The sequence below is a fragment of the Ammospiza caudacuta genome, chromosome 5 (genome assembly GCF_027887145.1).
Source record: "Ammospiza caudacuta isolate bAmmCau1 chromosome 5, bAmmCau1.pri, whole genome shotgun sequence".
Taxonomy (NCBI): domain Eukaryota; kingdom Metazoa; phylum Chordata; class Aves; order Passeriformes; family Passerellidae; genus Ammospiza; species Ammospiza caudacuta.
This window is the reverse complement of record NC_080597.1, coordinates 7949036-7970998: the sequence shown is the minus strand read 5'-3', so window position 1 is coordinate 7970998 and position 21963 is coordinate 7949036. Positions and strand designations below refer to the sequence as shown.

Sequence of the window (21963 nt, the reverse complement as noted above, 5' to 3'; positions counted from 1 at the left end):
TTACTTTTCCCACACATCTTGGATATCCACAGTACTGTGTGAATTACTATTGGCAGAAGGCATTTTACAAGGCAGCAAGGGGAGTTAGCTATCCAATTCCTATTAGTGCCTTTGAAATGCCCTCTCTTGCTAATCCTGCATTTTTCTGTCAGCACCTTTAGCCTAAATATCAAAGCAATTTACAGACATTAGGTAAGTCCTCCTTTTCATTAGACACACAGACAACCTGAGTTACAGCAAGAGCACAGCTCAAATGAGCTGAGTAATTTCAGAGTTAAGCTGTCTTGAAAAAGGACAGCATGTGCCTCTCAAGGGCAATACATTTAACAATTGCATGCTGAAAGAGCTGCTCTGGACAGATTTCCAAAAGGTGTGGAATGGTAATGGCACAGGGAGGTCAAGACACTGGGCTTGTGGAAAAAATGAGCTTAATCCCTGTTTCCAGCATGGGGCAGCAACGTGGCTGGCAGCAGAACTGCGAGCACCAGTCCAGTTCTACAGCCTGGTGCTCAGTGCTCAGCCACAGGCAGTGCTCAGCCTGCACAGTCCATGCACAAGGTCACATGTGCTCCTCCAGGCTCTCTGAGGCTTTCTGGAGTCACGTTTCCAGGAGGCACCTCCTGTGCTCACACCACTGAGAAGGGACTGCATTAATCCCCACAACTCCAGGACTGCCCAGTGCTTCTCTCTGTAGAACCCACCAAACTAAAACATGGCTGGTGTCTCATGCTTCTAAGGTTATGCAAGCAGATACTCTGCCACTAGGAATTTTTTTATTGAAAGCATTTCCTAACTAGTCAAGTTTAGTATTTCCCTTTGTATTAAGGCCAAGAATGGTAGGCTTGTTCAAGCCACAGCTTGGGAGGAAGGATAGGTAGTGCTGGTAGAACCTGCATGAACCTTGCGTGTTCCTGAGCAAACAGCCTTGCTGCAGCTTAATGTACTGGTAAAAAAACCAAATCAATACACATTTGATGTGGTCCTGTGAGATTTTTGGCGATGAGTGCTAAGAAAGAGCTTGGTACTACCACATTCCTTATTCACCACCTGCCAGGGGACTCTATAAACACCTAAACCTACAAGGGACCAAACGCTCAGCCCCAAAGAATTACCAGCTAAGAAATTTCAAAATAGCAACTCCTGAGCATTTTGCCAGTAGCCACAAAGAGGTGACTAAAACAGAAGGCATATTGCTTGCTGTCATCATTTTTGATCAGTTTCTTCAGCTCAAAGGGGTCAAGAAAGTTTCACCATGAAATTTCACGTTGCTTACAGTAATTGGGGAGCTACACTGAGTCAGTTTTCATGGAAAGCCCTCCCTGGGGTTTACTCTGGTGGCTGCTGCTCCAACGGGGCCACCTGGACAAGCAGCCAGGTCTGCATTGAGCAGGACATGCTTTCACCTGCCCAACTGAGCAGGGACAGGCTGAAACACATGGCCAAAAATCAAGAGAACATATGGGTTCTTTCTCTTTACTAAATATTCAGCTGCTGAGAATGCCACAGGTAAAGCCATCCTGTGTAAATGAAAAGCTGCACTGACTGTGACTATGTAGTAGGCATGTATCTAACAGCTGACTGCACTCCCAAAGCCATCAAAGGACACACTGATTTCAGTCTGAAGAATTGGGGTACATCCTTTACTGACAAAAACTACCTGAACAGAATTTTCTCTGTCATGAACACAAATAATTCATACTGCTAAAATAAAAATATTAATTAAAAAATCAAAGTATCAAAATTAAATTGAAAAGAAGTCTAGCAGTTGAGGATGAGGGAGGCTGCAAATAAAAACAGCTTCAAGCTTTTGATAGAATTGCACCCTTCTAAACTCCAATGCAACAGCCTTGCAATCTAATAGTCTTTCTGTCCTTTTACTAAGTTCACTCATATGGCAGGCACAAAGAATATACATGTTTTTGTAGAAATGAAAATAAAACACGCAAGAAAGTCTGCTAAGCATGCTCTTACGTTGTCCCACTGACATGATTATTTCAGTAGCTGGATAGGTGGCATAGTAAAACTACTTTTTAAAATTGATAAAGCAAAGAAATGCAATACCTATGCAGCAGTTTTCAGGAAACCAAAACAGGCAATGTGGTCTGCAAATACCTTGTGCTGGACAGAAAAGGCAGCTGACCTTAATCACTGAATAAAAGCTTTCTCCTGTACTGCACATAATGATACCACACAGGGAGAAAGGAATTGAGAGTGAAAGCTGACACACATTTGTGTCCCAGGGTGCTGTGTTCCTGTGCCATGAAATGGAAAGCCAGACCAAGGGACCAGGAGCCAGGGGCAGCCTGGGAGGGTCTGGTTTTCCCACTGTGGATCCTCACAAGAGTAGGTGGCTCAAGCAAAGCAGAGGGGGGAAAAAGGGCCTTAAAGATAAGGGTGGTTGGGGGAAAATGATGTGTTTGCAGGAAAAATTCAGAAGGCCCTGAACATCTGGGCACCCAGCAGGACAATGACAGCAAACCAGCCACAGAGAAAATCAGCCAGAGATTCAAGCAAATCAATCCTTAGAGAAGCAAGTGAGGAGAAGAGGAAAGGGAAGGAAGACAGATGCACTGTTCACCAGTGGTTTGAGTGCAGTACCACAGCTGGATATGAAAGTCCAGAGACCACTGTGAGAGGAGTTCCATGGTCTAACTTAGGGAGCAGGAAGGAATCAGAGCCTCTGATGGACTGAATGGCACATCTGGGGACCTTGGTCAGTGTTAGAGTTTGCATACTCCAACCTCTGCCACGGACAAAGGCTCAGACCCCAAAATGAACCAACTGGAGCTCTGCAGTAGCAGGGGATGAATTCAACTCTCCACTCCCCTCCCCTCCCCCAGCTGCTGTCGTCTTCTTAATTTCCATGGCAGACATCTCCTAATTTCTGATCCCATTAATACAGCAATTCACGTCAAATCTATAGCAGCCTAATCAGCACACCATCAGTAATTAGAGAAATTAAAACAAACACAGCTCTCTGGAATGGACCTTAAGCAAAGCAGCACTGGGAAAGATTAACATCTCGTTTCCTGGGCAGAAAGCAGAGATTATGTCAGTAACCTCAGCAATTTTGTGAAGTTCAGTTCCTCCCTGGCTCCTCCTTCCAGCCTGTCCTCCCTGCACAGGGGCAGGTGATGGCTCTCCTCTCATGCCTCAGTCCTTACTCAAGCAAATAAAAAACAAACACAGTGGTGCAATGGTTCATCGCAAAGGGAAGGGGAAAAGAGACACTGGGGAAGTTCATGCTTCTCCCATAGTGATTACAGCCACTGTCCTAATTAAATTAAAATTGTACAGACAGCAATACCAATGCACTTGAGTGCCATGAAAAGGCAGCTTGAGGAGATCAGTGCTGTCATTGGAAATGCCATGATACAGCTGCATTATTGTACAAGCACTCCAAAATATTTCAAATTAGCAAGTATCAAAGCAGCAAAAAACTAGCTTAACCACACGCTTAAAAAGTATTTTTTTGCTGCTAATATGGGGGAATAGAGCATAGAACAGGTTATGTGCAGATAGTATCAGGTAAAACTAGAAGATAAAACTAATGCAAAAAGCTCAGTACAGTTCATCAAAGGATCAATCATTTATATTTATAATAAAGAATTTCATCTGCAGATATCACAGTTAGGCAGCAGAAAATACACAAGAGGCAGATTCTGGTTCAGAGTTTGGAAGCAGAATCATCATAGCCCAAACAGGGGTAAAGCCTTATCTATGCACCCACCCTTGCAGCGAGGCTCCAAGGAGAGGCAGCAAAGCTGGAACTTGGCCCCCTGACCTACTACTTCAAGGCAGAAGTCAGCCATGGATCCAACTGCCTGACATTAGGAAACCATCTGCCCCCAGCCCTTTTCAACATGTAACTCCAAAATTTGCATCCTGGGGTTGTCACTGCAAAGCTCCTCTGCAGAACTTGCTGCTGACCTGTGTTTAAGCAGGGCATGGAAAAAGCTGGGCCACTACTGCAACCCATAGGGTCCCTTTGGCATCTATACCATGATTTGTTGGTACACTCACGCCACAAAAAGCACCACAGAAGGCTCAAGAGAGACAGTTAATTGTATAGCTAGGGAAAAAAAATCCCACATGAGGCTTTGAAGTACTGTGGCCAGTGAGTAAGCAGCAGGGAAGCAAGGAAGGCAAGAGCAAAGAACTTTCCAGGCTTAGCTGCACGTCAGGGATATTTCAGTGCACTTTTTGTGCTCTCTTTTCCAAAAGAGGCAGGGCTGGGAAGCCTCATCTCTGTCACACATGGTGGTTGTACAAGCCTGCCTGCGTGCGTGGGAATTGACACCCTGCACACTCTTGCTGCTGTCATGTGCTCATTTCAGGGCAAGGCTCCTGCAGGCCATGAAACTGAGATGGGCAGACTAAGGGGAAACATGGTGTACAGGGAGCTGCCCTCTCATGAGTTATGGGAAAGCTCCTCTTCTGCATCCCAGGGCTGGCATGGCACAAGTGTTTGTACTTGGTTGCATTACTGAGCTGTCACAGTTGCAATGTTACTGTGCACTCAAACACACATCCAAGGACAATCAGCATTTCTGATCTTCCTACCATGGCTGAGCATTGCCTTCTGAACATTTCCACTGAAGCCAGAGTTACTGTGAACAGGGTCCTTCACAAAACAGGATATCAAATATTTACATAGCACAAATCACAGGTCAGAACTGTCACACAGACCAGGTCAACTTATTCACTGTCCTGGGATATCTAACTGCCCATCAGTTAAGTAGTGAAAAAATCATGGGAGAGTAATTCACATAAAAGTCTCAGCTTCTTTTAACCCTCAGTCACTGATGGAAACAGAATTCCTGTAGAGCTGCAACATCCTGAAATACACATTTTGAAAATACCACTTACAAATATAAGAAATTGCTCTTCTTGGTCCCAATACACAGCTGGATCCTGCTCCCATCTGTACCTGCAAAATTCTTCAGTGAATTTTATTTATTTATTTATTTTTAAACAGTGTTTCTTGTCCAGATTTACACTGGTGGAAGTAAAATCCACATATGGGCCTCAGTCTCTCTGTAACTTAAGCTTACTTACATTGGAATACACAGCACCCCTGCATTCCCACCACAGCATTTCTCCACACTTCAGGCTTCTGGCAGACTTTCCATGAAGAAGGACATGCCAAATGCCCAGAGAAACCTGGGAGTGCCATGCCAAGGTCTAATGCTGCACCTTACAGTTTGTAATCCTGAAGATTCAAGCAGTGCCACAGTAACCCAGCACACACAGCATGGCAGGGAAGTGTGCCACATCCCCTTGTTCCAAAACACCTCTAAGTAGGTAAAAACAATTTTCCAGAGAGAATCTAGGCCAGCCTGGGAATAGGACAGCTAAAATAAGGGCTGCTGGTGAAAAAATGGGCAGATCTACTTGAGTAAAACTAAACAGAATCCTCAACAAGAGAAGACAGCCAAATAAAATACCCATTCTCAAAGACTGCCTTAGTAAGCTAGTCCAAAAACAAGGGATCATGGATGACTGCCACTATAAAATATCACAAAGATTCAGATTATTTAACTCCCAACACATTAAATGCAAAGGCAGTTCCTAGAAAGGGCCATACCTGCACTGACCTTGACTACTGTACAGAAACTGGATATGGAAGAAACATCAAATTACAATCTTCCTCTCCCCCTATGCTTTCACCTACTCCAACTACTTCAATATGAGCAACATTAAGATCAGTGTGACTAGAAAAGGAAGCTCTAGCTGACAAAGGAGAGTATATAAAAAACAGCTGGTAGGATTTCAGAATGTTAGAATAGAATACTGCATCCTGCACATTTGCAGGCTCTTCATTCTGCATCATACACACACCCACCCCTATGTATGCAAGACAGGCAAGTTTAACAAGAGTCCAACAATTCAGCTTGTAAGGAAGGAATACAGGGACCACTGAGCTGGACAGAACAAAGGACAGATACAGCCCAACATCCAAAAGGAAATACAAACAGAGAAAACATATTGCAGAAGGATAAGCTAGTAAGAAGCTGTAATCAAAACATAACAATGCATTGGGAGACCACTGAAAGAAGCTAAGTTACATAAAAAAGAAACAAAATCTGCAGCAGGTCAGCCTATTAAAAAATGGACTTTTTTTTTAAACAAGCTATTTAACAGCTTTTGTAAGGTCTGGAGAGTCAGCAGTCTAATAGTATGAGAATGCAAAGTAGAAGAAACTGAACTTTTTGCTGATCATCAGACACCAAAATATTACTTAGAAAAAGAAAACAAACCACGTGGGGGTAGTGTGAGGCACAGTAAAATCTTTTATTTCCTATAAAACATGGTCCTTCCAGCACAGGACCATCAGGATTGGCAGAACTTTTAGGGGAGTTTTTAAACATATTTGTAGAGAAACAGCTGGTCATGGTACTGCATATCTGATCCAAAAGAGTAGATGTGCTTTCATGTGTGTTTTAAGAGAAGCTGAAGTTCCTGAGCAAGACACCTACCACCTCTAAGAAGTGGTAGATGACAGGCAAAGAGCAGAGCCTGAATTCAACAATATGGTCTATATTGCATGGACAATGACAGGGTCAAGTGATGGCTCTTTATTAAATGCTTTCTCTTCCATTAATGCTGCACACTCTAATGATTTGCCCATTGCTATTAACAAATCTGCCATGTCCCTGCCTGGAGCTAATAAGTAATTAACTAAGCAGGTGAATATTGTGTTGCGTAAGGAGAGCTATTAGCAATCCTTTCCCAACTGCTCTGAAAACAAGAGATGCCTTCCAGGTATGACCTGTCCATGTGACAGGGTACACCCCACACAGACCTTATTCCTTCACTCTGGAAATTCCAGGGGCACTCCCAGCACTCAGCATAACACGAAGTGGATCAGCTCCTGTACAGGGGCGCTGCACAGGGCTGGGTGGCAGATGCCAGGATAAAACAAGCTCCACACAAGAGGTTTGAAGAGAAACAGTGAGGACCCGAGTTTGCCTGTTCCCAGACCTGCTGTGACTCTCCAAAACAACTTGTGGCACTACCACAGCCCTCACTGCCTTGGTTGTGCCAACAGGACAGTGGGATAAATGCTGAGGTCCATAGGTGTGTCAAGCCCTGTGACAAATCTCAGTTTAGCTGCTCTCCTTCTGCCACAGTTTTTCCTGTTCATTAAGATCCCCAATTGTTTTAATTGCTCCTTTCAACCTCTGCATCGCTTTTTGTTCTTCCTCAAATTATTATTTTGTTTTAGCTCATAATCCTGAAGCATTGGTTATGATGTTGTTTCTGGCAGAAGAGAAGTGCTGAAGTTTTCACTCTGGTTATCTTTGGCTTGTTTTCACAACCAAGCATTGCTGGTTCACCTCTGAATGGACACTGCAGTGAGAGCCACTCCACCCTTACCATAAGGCTGCCTCTGACCTGCAAATATTGCCTCACTACACAAGCGAGAAGCTTGGGAACTAAGCCAGCTGAAATAGAGTAAACTTCAGACTTATTTAAAAAAGAAAGTAAAGTACAAGTCTTAAGCCCATTTTGACTCAATCTGAAGGCTTCTTCATGGTCCTTATTACTACACTATTTAAATATGTCCTGTAATACCTTTAGCACTTTCTTGCAATGAAGGGAAGTGTTATTACACTCACCTTTACAAGTGGAGGGACCAAAACATTAACAGATTAGGTACCCATTCAGGGTACAGAGGCTGAGGAAAAACCTACTTTGACACCTTAGAAAACAGTATGTTCTCCTAAGAACTCTGTTTGGCTGTGAACTCGACTGTTAGGACTTGACATTTATACAGTGACAGCACTCAGAAGCAAACAAACACTGCACCATTGCCCAAAGTGTTCCAGAAATAGTGAGCAGAGGGCAGCCCTGATGAGCTCAAAGCCAAAATACTCAAGATAGTGAAGCACCACAGGAAGGGCCAGTTTGAATCCCAGTTTATAGTTAGGAACAGAGGTGCAGGAAGAAGCAGCAAGTCTCCTAAATCCCATTTCAACACTCTACCCACACAACCATGGTTCTGGGGTTATGCTGCTGCTCTAGAAACAGAAGGATGAACTTACAAGAGAAGCAAAATGACATGGACAACTTGCAAAAGCTCTCAGAATGCATTTCATTTTGCATTTTAGCATTGATTTTAAACATCCTCCTCATGGGAGGGAACTTCTGATTTCTAACTCTCCTCCTTGTCAACGCATTGACTGAAATCTCTCGGCTCACAAGCAGCAGCAGAGACGGCCTAAATCAGAAGGGAGCTTCAAAGCTGTTCCAGAAACACATCCCTCCTTTGCCACAAGAATCAGGACAGAGGCACTCCAACCCTTCCCACGGTTATGCAACAGCACAGATCCATTTGGGAAGGCAGGTTTCCCTCACCCATCCCAACTCCCAGCTACACAATCTTCAATACCAGCACAGCTCTCTCCTCTACAAGCAAAGCAAAACAGGGGGACATCAATCACCCCCAGTTAATCAAGCAGGGTGTGTTTGACACCAGAGCTGAGCTGTGAGACCGTCAGAGGAAATGGGGGAAGGAAAAAAAACAAAAAAACCAAATCTGCTTACAAGAACCATGATAAAATGCTTCTTCTGCTCCTACAGCCAAGAAGGTGACTGAGACAATATTCCCAGCATCTGAGGGAATGTTCCTTCCAGTGCCCATCCCCACAGTCCACCTCACACACAGCAACAGCTGAAGTTTTCATTAGGAGAAAATTAACCCCTTTTTTTTTTTAAGCTGGCAACAAAGACATAAGACTTTTCCTGGCATTTCTCCTGTTTATACAGGACCTGCCAGACCGGTTGTGTGATTTTTATACTGCTTTCTTTTCCACAAAGTCCTTCGAAAGGCAGAATAACAGAAAGCAACTAAGGAAAAAGTTTGGTTATATCGGTCCAAAGATCAACCCTTGGTAACACAGCTGAAAAATCAAAAATTAACCAGAATCCTCCTAAATTTATTTGGACTATCTGAAGACCATAGTTGTTTACATTTATTATTAAGACTGTGTTGAAGTAGAACAGCTGTTTTGAATAGTGGCAGTCCCATTTTAAGTTGTTTAACAGCTGAAGAGGTAAGTTACATGGCAGATAAAATGGGAAACTGAGTAGTTTGAAAAAATAAATTGACAAATAAAATGAAACACAGAGTAGTCAAATGAACTGCTCAAGGTAAGCTGAGGCAGAGATCAGGTCTTCTGAGCAACCAGCTAGTTTCCTGCATATTCAGTCTGTCACTTGTACATTGCACATGTCTAATTCCCAACCAGTACTGGGATACGGATGCCTGAACTCCAACAGCAAACAGTTCTGAACCCCAGAAACTGATGCCACTTTATCCTCCTATAAGGCAGTAGGCAAAAAATTATTTATCATTGCCTGGCTCTAAGTGCGCTGCCAGGGGTCTGAAGACCAGAAGTGGTAACAAATGTTAGTAAACATTTCCCTCAATACAAGCAATCTGACTAAAATCAAAATGTTACACCAAAAATAGCCTTTTCAATTGCTACATAGGGTTTTTTTTTTTTTTAAATGTTGAGGACTGTTGTTTTGTTTGGTCTTTTTCAGAATAACAATCTTGAGTGCAGCAGTACTCAAGAGTACACTTTCCACTTGGCCTTTGATTCAGAAGAAATTTCTGTTTTGATATTAATTTTGCTGTCCACTTGCACAATCCTGGAGCAAAATTAAAAGTAAAATGCAAGTTCAGCTTTCTGTTGGAGCGCTCTAATGTCAAAATCTACCCCCAGAACAACAACAACAAAAAAATATAGACATTAAAAGAAATTAAAAGAAGAAAAGAAAGAAATAAATCAGTGGAGTGTACCACAGCAGTCCTGTCCTGTGATGGCACATGAAGCACAGCTTCCCCCAGAGCAGAAAGAGCTGTGGCTCCACAAACCAAACCCTCATTTTCACCGGGCTGCACAATAAAGGGTGAGATAAACCCTGAGCAAACAAACGGGCAAAGTTCGAGCCTCCAGCTGCTCCTCACGGGTAGCTCTGAGCTGACACACCTGCTGCTCTGCAGCCACTTCAGCTCCCCGAGGCTTGGGCTTAACAGGACCTGCCTGTCAGCCAGAGAGCCCAAAGTCATTCACAAACAATTGGTGAGGGATAGACAATCTCAGTGCACAGCAAGTGAATGGGCACCACTGCTTACACACCTGCAACCAAAAAAAAATTAAAATCAGAAAGCTGTTGAGAGTCCTTAAAATCACCTTAAATGAAAATAACCTCCTAACACTGGCAAGCTCCACAGAAACATCACCTCCAATGTCTGCAAACTGAGTGTCCAGCTCCCTCAGTGGCCACCACAGAGGAATTCAACAGTAATATCTGCATTCATGGTGCAAGAAAGGATCCCTCAAAACAGACTGGATGCTTATAAACCGTGTGCATCAGACTTCATAGGCACAGTGAGGCCATCCCACAGATTCCTCCTCTACAGCCTGCACCCCTGAGCTGCTTTCAGGCTCAGACAGATGGACATCCCACTGATGGGAGTGTGATTCTTCACACCAGGAGAATCCAATCAGAATTAGACACTGGGCACATGATGGGATGATATCCATGCAGCAAACTGCAGCTGTCATGCTGTCAACTACAGACCCCTGTTTGCCTCCTGCCTTCAATCCAGTGCTAAAATTACATAACTTTGTGAGCCACAAAAAAAAAATAAAACCTATTTTTAAATTTATTTAGCTTCTCCTCTTCCTATCCCCATCCAAACTGGAATCACAGTACAATGATCCAAGGTCCCAAATGGAAATATTAAAGCTACTAATACATTTAAAATCAGAGTAAGCCTAAAACTTTTTACTGGCTTAACTGATGTAGGTGAAATAGTGGACAGTCTCTCAAGCAATGCTCTTCTATCTTTCAACACGTGTATGGACATACATTTATGCTATAGATGCATGTTACTACATATCTCTATTTCAACTTTAATCCTAATGCCAAAAATTATAGTATTAATCAGAAACCTGTGCTGAAACTCACCTCAGCCAGCATGTATGAAAAAATAAAAGCAAGATCTTAATATTTGATGTTCCATGAACTAAGGTGAAAAAAACCCTGTGAGCAAGCATGTACATTCCTACTGACAAGAACTAGGGGTTTTGGTAAGCACTGGAAATTGCAAACATGGAAAATAAAGATACTACAATTTTTAGGGAGCAGAACTACCTGCTCCTATTACTTGCAATACCTGATGACATAGTTTGTGATACCTTGCAGCGTGGTAATACCCCTGGCCATAGCTAAACCTGTAATTACAGAATTACAGATGGGAAAAAAAACCCAAAAAAAATCAAACAAAAACCCCCACAACCCACCACCAAAAAACCCCAAAACATCAATCCTCTTGGGAGATGCACATATCACGCTTGGCACATCAGAAATTATTATCAAATGTACCCAGAGCTCCTAGTTTGGAGACAGAATGAGGAATCTTGTTACTAAGAGACAGGTGGAAGTTTAGGGGCACAAATTCTCTAGTGCATGGGAGAAAAGAAAAATGGGAAATAATGCTATCTCACAGATACAGCAGAGAACATGAAAAAGAATCAGATATCAGTGAGGAAAGGAAATACAAGAAACCCATGAGAAGAAGTGAGAGGAAAGACCACAAGTCCCCTTGTTTGTAGAAGCAGCGAAGACTCTTGCCTTCAAGAGCTGTGAATGTCAGAAGAAGCATAAACATCTTGTTTTTGTTGAAGGTGGTGGGGCTTCTTCCAACCCACCTTCCTCCCCATCATGGAAATACAAATTCTAAGGGCAAGAGCTATGCAGACTTCAGAAAAAACTGCAAATCCAAACACCTGTGCAAGCCCTAAAGAACAGCCCTGGAGATGAGAGGGAGAGATGGAGTTTCCACTATTCAGAATATAGGTCCTATTAATACAATGAAGGCAGGTGGGTTTTTTTTGTAAAAGAAAAATCATTTTATTCCACCCTCACACCCCAGCAACTTTAATCAACTTTTAAACCAAAATTGCAAGATTTCTTTTGGTCAGCCAACACTAGCTGCATCTGAAAAATTACTTAGATAAAGCCACCTCCATTCTTTACAGAGATGCAACTCAACACTAATCTTGTTATAAAACTCATTGCTATGCAAGGGGTCATCTAGAAGCTCCTTTGTCCTGTATTAATTTGAACCAGCTTATCTCAGTACTCATGAGAGCAGACATTGCAGCAAACATACAGCATGGCACTAATCTCAGCAGTGGTGTATCAGCCCAGGACAACCAGCCAGAAAGGTCACCCTGAAGTCACTGCTGGCTAGTAAATATTCTCCTGTGTTAGTAAAAGGGAGTCAGTTGTAATCACATCCTTTGAACTCACCCTGGACCACAAATTCCCATGTAGCCAAAGCCCTGGGTTTAATGAACAACTGCAGGGATTTAACTCCTGCTCCTCACTGCCCTGTCACCAGGAGCTACAATCCAAAAGCAGTTTAGGCAAAAGGGAATGCAGGAGTGCTCTTTAGCTGCCCCAGAGCAAAGTCCAGGAGGCACCTGAAGCCACTGGGGCTCAAACCCAGGCAAAAATGGCCCTCAGGTTAAGCAGAGGAATTTGATTAGCTACACACAGCTGCTGAGTTAGTGGAGCTGGCATGGCTTACACTCTACTGTTTTCCTAACTTTGGAAACAAGGAGTTTCAACCACTTCAGCTCAAGAAGAAAGCAGCACTCCAGTGGAGGTAAGGATGGGTATGCAAACAGGAAAGGGAGTTACCAGGTGTACTGACAGAGCAGTGAGGATAAATCTTTAGTGGTCAGTCTCTCAAGGTGTTCGGTTTTTCCTCACTTCCTACTAAATAATGCTATTTAAGGTAAGCAATCTAGACCACTATTCAAAAACAACCAAAAAACCCCACACCACACTTCCCTACTCCAAAAAATCTAGCACAGGTGATACAATCTGTATGATCATATATTATGTGCACAATTGACATATCTATGTTCCCCATATCCACAAATTATTCAACTTCTTCCAGCCAATTTGTATAGCAATGAGGTTAATCCCTGGTGCAAGTTCCCTGACACAGATTTACAGGGCAATTGTATCATTACAGAACATTATTACTCACACAACTATCTTTTTCTTTACCTATAAATTTCAGACATTTGTTTCAGAGAACAAGGGAAGAACAAACAAAAAAAGCTTTGCTGACTTAAAGAAACACTAAATCTAGGCCAAGAGTAAATCCTCAGCATCCAGAAAGACGGGATTAATTTCTAAACAAAAGACACTACTTGCCCATGCTAACTATCACTGAGCCATCACAATACAAATAAAAAAATCCTAAATAAGCTTTGATGGCTGAGAAGCAGGACCTGACTGAACCTTGAGAGCAGAGTGGGAAAGGCCACATGGATCCTCTCTGCACTGGAGGTTATGATTCTCTGATGCATCTATATAATCTTTGGGCAAAATGCCAACTCTGTCTTCAGAAAACTTCAGGTCTATATATAAAAAAATTCATACCTGATTATTTCATGGGATATATGAGCACATTAAGGATGATTGTACCAACTGTAAATGTCACGTGCTGTTTCATTGCTTTTGTTCAGCTAGACTGCAGCAATATAATTCTTCATTCAAAGACCTTTGAAGCCAAGAGGGGAAATCTTACAGGAAAAAAAACCAACCAAACAAACCAGAAGTTATTTCTTCAGTTAAATTTTAATTGCACTGAGGCAAGATTTCCTTCTCCATTGTAAAACCCCAAAGTCTACCTGAACCTTGACCTCGTTTTCTTCAAGTTTCATGCAAAAAAACAGGCTTTCAGACAACTTGGACTCTTCTTAATATCCTCACCATGGGAATGGCTGTTCACACTTCTCTTCACGGCTGCTGAAGTGTGTCTCATGTCACCCATGTTAAATTAAGATTTCAGGTGGGGAATTAGCAGCAAGGACAGACAGATTCTCAAGAAGCGAAAGATGCTGCTCTCATGGTGACATTTTAATGAAAAGTCACAGGAGAAATTTCCTGCCTCTCTCAACTATGTCAAAACAGAATTTTATCAAGTATAAATCCTGTCCAAAGTTTCTCCTCCATGGCTCTCTGGAGGTAATATTACAACATATTTCCCTTTAAACCAGTGTCAGCTGCTTCTGTCAAACCGCAAACATTTGATCATGGAGTCCTTAATAAATGTTCAGCATCAGGCAATTTGGGAGGCAACTAAAGCATGGCACAAGAGAATGATTCCAGCACTGAAGGAAAAGCCTGTTGTTACATGACAGGTCACAGCCACCTGCCTTTGGACAGAGTTGAGAGAGAACCAGCCAGTCTCTCCCCAGGGTCATTCCACTAACGCTCCTTGCTCAATCCTGCCTCACGTCCTGCACCACATCCTTCCCAGCAAAACATCAAATCAGCAGGAAACAGAGATGGTTTAGGGACTGCACTGTGCTGCTGCTGAGCACCAGCTTGCTCACGGCCACAACTGCTAAATTTAGTACAAAAGAGAGGGCCTGGAAGAAGGGCTGCTCTGCACCAGCCCTCTCCCTCTTTTCCTCCCTCCCTTCCCTGCCTTTCAGGAAGCAGAGTCGCTTCCATGGCAGGCAGCGAGGGGCTGAACAGGGAGCTCAGCAGATGTGGCAAGCACAAGGTAATGAACATGAACACACACAGAGAATGTGCTGGAGCAGCACAGGGACCATGGTCTGAAGGGAGCCACTCAGTGACTCTGCCCAGCTGAGCTGGGAACACAAAATACACCGTGGCAATGAAATCACGGATGGGGGCTAATTTCAATTATCTGAACCTGGAACCCAGTCCGTAGCCATATGGGAATGGCCCCTCAGCCCTACAGCACCCAGCCCAAGCCCCATGCCAGGGGTGTGTAAGCTCACAGCACAATTTAGGCTATGAAAGAGATGAGTCTCCTTGACCCTCCAAAACAAGCCCTTCTCTACCAACAAATAAAGTAAGTCCCACTGTCAAAAATTCCCACCATCTGCTTTCCATTTTTTTCCTATAATGGAAAAATACATTCTCTGCTATTTTTAAACAGAATTTGTTTGCAGTGCTAACGCCTTTGCTTTCTAATAAACATTTTTACCTCAATATATAGATGCCACTAACAAAGTAGGCTTCAGAGACAGAGAAAATCTAGTTCAGGAAATCACAGCAGACCCCAAGTTCACTGAGAGCTAAATCTCACAGAGATGGAAATCTCAGCTTCCCAGTTTCACCATTTAATGAAAATGTTCTAACTTAAAATACATCTGCTATACAGAATACATTAAGGAAAAAAAAACCAACACAAAACTGATAATTTTGATTTAACTGGATTAGGAAGCAACTAGAGAGGCAAAGCTGAGCAAATAAGCCTTTGGTAGGCAGGTGGAGTGGAGGTGGAAGGGACAAATAATATGGTGATACATACTTGAGGCAGCACCCCTTCAGTTTGGATTAATTGCAGGCAGAACATCATGTCTGACCAGGTCTTCAACCAGATTTGTCCCAGTCCAATAATGAAAAGCTTCTATATCTGCTTTAATTGATACGAGCTTTTAGGACAGACTGATAAGAGAGATCTAAAGATAGGAAGTAATACAGAGAAGTGGCAAATTTTCTGTGGTTGGATAACAAAATATGTTCTTATATTTAGGGGGGGAAAAAGTGTTTCTCCTGAAATCAGATATTTTTTTTTTCCTTTTATTAAGTTAAATTAAAAACCAACTTTCTTTTTCTACCATGAAGGAAAGATATATTTAAAAAAACCCTTTTTTTGGACATTTTTCATGGGAAATGCCATGTTCTATTTCTATGTAACAAACATGCTACAGAGAGGTAGCAGCACATGTGGTTACAAAAAATGGCACAGAAACACACTAACTCATCCTGCTATTTCCGTATTTGTACATGAATTTATGTATTGCAAAGAAGGGACTGAATAAGTTCCATTTTAACTTTTTTTTTTTTCCTTAACTCCTTCTTTATTTCTGAAGTACATCCTTTAAAGTTAACACATCATCATGTGGGTGAGTGTCTAAAAACTGTCTTGTGAAATGTCTGGAATTAATATTGCATCTGTGTAGTGAATTTGCCAGTACTCACATGAATAGAAAAGTTAGGATGTTAAAGGAACAGATAAAAAGACAAGAGTAATATGGCAGTTTGGAAAATGAGCCCTGCAGGTCTTGTTAGATCCATAAAAAAAACAGAAACTGTAAAATCGCAACCTTAAAGTCTGCTCCAAGTCCACTCACAGGATCTATATACACATTATAAAAAGAGTTAATTTACTGAGTGCTTTGATTCATCTGTAGTGGTGGGAAAAGGCAATGACACACGGCTTACTCCAGCATCTCTATATGGGGCTCCCATTAAAATGTGAGAGTGGATAGGTTTGATCCTTAACAAAGGGTAACATTTGTGCTCCCTTACTCCTTACACAGTCCTGTCATCAGATCTGTACATAGAGAGTCCCACTGGAGCCACAGGCACAGAACTGCCCCTGCACAGACCTGAATGTGGGCTCAGGAGTGTAGCCAGGGCTCACAGTAGGGACTTCTGCACACCTGGGGCTGGGGAGGATGGACTTTAGTTCCATTTCAAAAATCACAACAACTACAACTCAGGGAAGATTCACAGCATCTGGCTGTGCTGATGTAAAAAGGGATTCACTTTAGTGCCTTTCACCTCTGTTTAAAACACCTTGCCTACAAAAAGCAAGCAAGAAGCACAGCTATTGCAGACAAAGTCATCGCCTGATTTTTATTCCAGAGTCGCTCCCCACACGGAGACAATTCTGGAATTGAAGTATTTTTGATGCAGAATAATTATGTTGCTAGTAATGTGGGCAGTCTATTCCATGGTAACTGAAGTACAGCAGGACAGCCCTTCCAGAAGAACTGAGATGGTTCCACTCCCCCACAGACACTCGCCGCAGCCTAGGCCGCAAGGAACACGCAGAGAGGGATCTGAATGCCAGCTCAAAACAGTGGGAGTCTTCCCAGTGACTTCAGTGGGCTTTGGCAGAGGCACCATGTAAAGGAAATTGCTTAATTCCTGTGTATTTTTAAAAAGGATTCTAAAAAAAGCCCCCCAATCACATAGAATGAGCCGCAAGCCTGCAGGCGTTCAGACACAGCGCGCTTGTACAACTGCTCCCGTGTGTGAGCAGCGCATCTCTGCACCAAGGGCTCACACAACAAACCATTAACCCTTGGCTGTCCCACCCACAGCCAGTCCAAAACTCCCAAAGCTTGTTTAAGTACAAGCTGCACCTTGCTTTAAGCTGCCGTGCTCTTTTATAACTTGAATAAAATATGAATTAATAGGAATATTCATAATCAATATGAATAACAGTGTGAACTGAGAGCATCAAGGTGAGAAGCACGGCAATCAATTCCTTAAAAAAAAAAAACAACAACAAAAAAAAACCAAAAAAAAATCCTCCATACCATATTTTGTATCTCCTGAGGGATGTATTTTGCAATTGTTTAAGTTTCAGCATCAGTGATTTCTTTTTTTTTAAGGATAAAATCTTTCCATCTAAAAATTCTAACCAGATGTGAATTTCAGACTTCCAAATTTGGGAATGTTCAGATCAAGAGCTGTTGTTCTAGTCTTTTAGCTATAATCATCACTGTAAACACTGAAGTTTTTTATTATTTCACCCTCAAGTTATGAAGATGCTCAACTTATATTTGGCCAAAATTAAGTTCAGGTCCAGAAAATCTCAGTAGACATTTACAGGATCCACAGAACCTTAGATCACGGAAGTTTTGTACAACTCTGGTAATCTGTTTATGAGAGTTTAATAAAATTTTTGATGCAAATCTCATGTATGGCAATTCCTTGGGTGAGCTAAGAGAAGTTTCGAAATCGGTACGTGTGCCTCCCTTTGATTTGCATCACAAATTGCAGGTTTCTAAGGGGGAGAGGTATCTTCCTTTCTTTCTTTAGCTGGGCTCTATTACTCTACCCTCTGAGATATTGCAGAGATGAGCAATCCCTTTCTGAACCACCAGTTCTGTCTGCCCTGTGCATCTCCCAAAACAAAAGAGAAAAATGAGAAAATATTCCTCGTGTTGTAGCTCTAACTTTCTGCTAACCATTTAATAAACTTAATTCAACCTTTTATTAAATCATTTAGCCATTTAAAAAATCATTATGCAGATGTTATTTAGGTTAAATCTTAACCCTTCTGGCTAAGGGATTAGATGTTAGTTAAGTCAATGCCAAGTAATTTGGTAGCACCTTTATAGCAGTGACCAATTTTGTTCTCATTCCATATAGTTGCTCTTTTTACACATCTTTAGACATCAATTCACTCTCTTCAATCCTTTACAGAATTTGCTTCTCTGTGAAAACAAAGTTATCTGCATGTTCCAAACATCAAAGATAGCATCAGTCTATTGTTACTACTGGCTTGTGCCTAAGATCTGTGGTGTAAGATGCCTGAGGATTGCTGAATGCTGCACAAGACAACAGAGGAGTATTTTCTAAATTAGATTTTTTTTCTTAAATGCAGGGATTACTGAGGCACAGGCAAGGATTCAAGGATTCACTCATAAAAAATCTAGCTGTTTCTGGGATTGGGCAAAAAAAAAAAAAGAAAACCTACTTCAGACTAACTCTTTAGACAGCCTACAGTAGTCTCTAATTTTAGAAAGTAACATTACTTAAAAGTAAATGTAGCAAGCAACAACACATATTGCATATAAAATTATTTTATATATATAATCTATATTGCACTTAATGCAGCATATTACAATAACATAATACATTATGAGCTGGAATTTACGTCAGTGGCAATTACTAATGGAAACTCCCATTGGTTGTAATCAGAGTGGATTAAGTCCTGATGCTAAGATTGCAACACTCACAAAAATCCTGGATCTATAGATGGAAAGAAACAAAAGTATGTAAAATCCTGGAATATGATCCTGAAATTTGTTCTCTCATAAACAATCTCACCGAGAAAATCCAACCCAGATGAAAGTTCTGAATCATATCCTTCCAAAATCAGTGGCAAAGGCCCCAGAATGATCAACATGCCCAGAGGGATATAGTGAGCAGAGGCTGGTCCTCAGAGGAGAAAACTGAATGGTGTCTCATGTGATACATGAGGAGAATGCAGCAAATAGAGTTGCAATGCTTTCTAAGCACTGTAATCCCACAACCTTGCAAACACCTCCTGAGCTGAGATCCTGAAAAAGGTAATTTTCTTGAGATACACAAATTGCTGCTCTTAAAAGAGGGAAGTTGGCTGTCAGACCTTGGGGCTCATTAAGCAGCTTCCAGGGCTGACACAAGTCTGCCTGTTAGCACAATCATGAAGCATTTTATGCCAGGATAATTGCAAAGACTGAAAATCTCTATGAAGACAGTCAAGCAGATGTATTGGAACAGTAACTGCTCGTTTGGGTTGGGGTTTGGTGCTGGTTTAGGCTGGTGTTTGTTTTTAAACAGAGGTTCTGCTTAAACACTCAATGCATGGTTAACATGGGTCATTACACTGCTGCAATAAAGTGTTTGCTTGGTGACCCTGTGCTGTCTCTGTGTGATTGTTCTGAGCTCACCTGGAGGTTCAGGAGTTTCTTCTCAAGTCAACTGCATCCAAGAGCCACCTGTCAAACAAGCTGGTTTCCATCTCCTGCAACCCAACTACTACCACTTCCTCACTGTTCAGATGACTCCCTGCTCCACCTTCTGCATCCTTAATGATAAGACAGGTTCTGCAGGCCAGATGTTGACAACAGCTGTGTCCTGGCTGACAGCTTGGGTGATTCCAGTGGGTTGGCATGAGTGGGCACAGCCCTGCAGAAGGGTTCAGACAAGCACTGTTTATGATGCTCTGAAAAGAGGAAGTGTAAGGGAGCTATTGCCATGCATATCATTAGGCATATGCTTAAATATTCTACTGAACAGGTGCCCAAAGCATCAAGCTAAAGCAAAACAGGTCACTATTCCCATATCAGGATTGTAGGTGCAACATAAGCTGCTCTCTTCTCACCCCCGCTCCTCTCTGCCTCAGTTTCCCCATTAGAAAACCAGGAAATTCCACTGATTTGCTTTGTAAAGCCTTTGGAAATAGCAGCTAAAACACAAAACAAAATATTTCCTTGCTCCACCAAGGACCCAAGGCCTTGTTACCACTCACTACACTCACTACCACTCTTTCAGGTAAATAGCTGGATTGTTTTCAGGAAGAACATTCCACAAGCTGAAGGGAGGGCACAAACACCACTGCAGCAGTGATGAACCACACATGTTACAGACCTGCAACAGAGCACCCAGCCATCTCCTCCAGGGGCAGAGCTGTCACAAGGCGTGAGCTGAGCTGCTCCTCACATCACCTCCATAATTTTTCTAAGGGTTGCACATACACTACTGACACCTGCAGACTTATCAGTGCTCACCGGGTCTGACTGACATTAACACAGCTGTGTGAGCAGAATGTGCTGTGACTCAACCAGACCAGTAAAACTGCACTCACACTGGAAGAATCTGTTTCATGAGTGGACAGCAGTGATTTTTACAGCAGTAACACTTTGCTATGCAGCCACACTTACTCTCACACCACTCTGTCAATACTCTCTGCCTGCTATTCTTGTCCATGGAAAGCGCTGATACAGCTTCAAAAAGATTTCTCTTCCTTTCCCTGGCCTGCACTCCCACACTTTCAGGAAGCTCTTTGAGCCTACCAACCTCTCATTTTCTAATCTGCTATTCCTACACACACACAGAGTCCTCAGCAACTCTGCTTCAAACCACAAAAGGCAAAAAATCCACAACCATCACAGGAGTCAGGAGTACACAAAAACACACAGCACCACAACTAGAGATGTAAGTGGTGAGCAGGACACAGTTCCAAGAAATGCAGAGCAAGGTGCATTTGTTCTCACCGCTAAGTGGATATAAAGTACAAGCAAAATTCCTCCAGATTCCCCCAGGGAAAGAAAACTCTTCCAGGAACTGATCCCCTTGCCCTTTCTCAAAGCATTTAAGAACCTGCAGCTCTTCACAGGGATACCCCAAAGGCAGGCAAGATGCTCAAAGGGAGCTTGTGCTCTCTCTCAGCACTTCAACAACTTTTGGGTAAAGCTTCTGAGTGAAGCTCAAATTGGCACCTAACTTCCAAAGGAAACCTTGTATCACCAGTAAAACACGCAGGAACACTCTTTGGGAGTAATGGTAGAGGAAAGAAGTGACCAGTGAAGAGTTGGAGATTATTATTATTATTATTATTATTTACAGGACTGAAAACCTCCCACACACATACACACACACCTTTCTTGTCTGCTGTACTGGTCCTGAGCAGAAATTGCACAATAGCATTGCTTGAGCTGATCTAATTCAAGGATGGATACAGCAGAAACAACTCTCAGAAACTTTAGTAAGCCCAGCAGGGGCAGCTCCAAAATCTTCTATGCATCAGCTCAAACAAACAGCTGTTGCAGCTTAGAAACCTGCCTGATCTCAGACAAGGTGGCAAACATGGATTGTTTCAGCCTAGGAAAGGAAAGGGAAGGGAATAAAGCCTGGGAGCTGCCTGTCAGGTCAGAGCTGCTGTCCCTGAACAGAGCCCACACCAGCAGGGGCACGGGAAGAGGGCAGGACTCAGAGAAGCAGGGAGGGCAATGCACGGACATTCAGCAGGGCAACTGTGGAAGATACATTTCTAAATCAAGGATTTCTAATCTTACATAATTTGTTTTCACCACTTCCCCTGCCTTTCCCCCCACAAAAAATTAAAATCTCACTTTTGTATATTTAGCTCTATCTACTAATTATAATGTCCCAAGAACTAATGGCTATCTATTTACAGGGAAGGGTTAAGTTATAGGCTCTTTCCTTTCTGAAATTAAACTCACAAAAAACATTCAGCATCTGACCTTTTCACTGTCTGATATCCACTGAGCCCATGCTGAACAAGTCTACAGCACTGCCTGTCTGCACTCCTACCTTGGCACCTCTTTGTGCTGTGTCAAGTGTTCAGTGAGG

At 42.4% G+C, this 21963-nt stretch overlaps 1 protein-coding gene across 3 annotated transcripts in view; it reads right to left on the bottom strand.

Moving 5' to 3' along the window:
- ETV6 (ETS variant transcription factor 6) overlaps positions 1 to 21963 on the bottom strand; it is a 121173-nt gene that overhangs the window by 81187 nt on the left and 18023 nt on the right. The window lies entirely within an intron of this gene.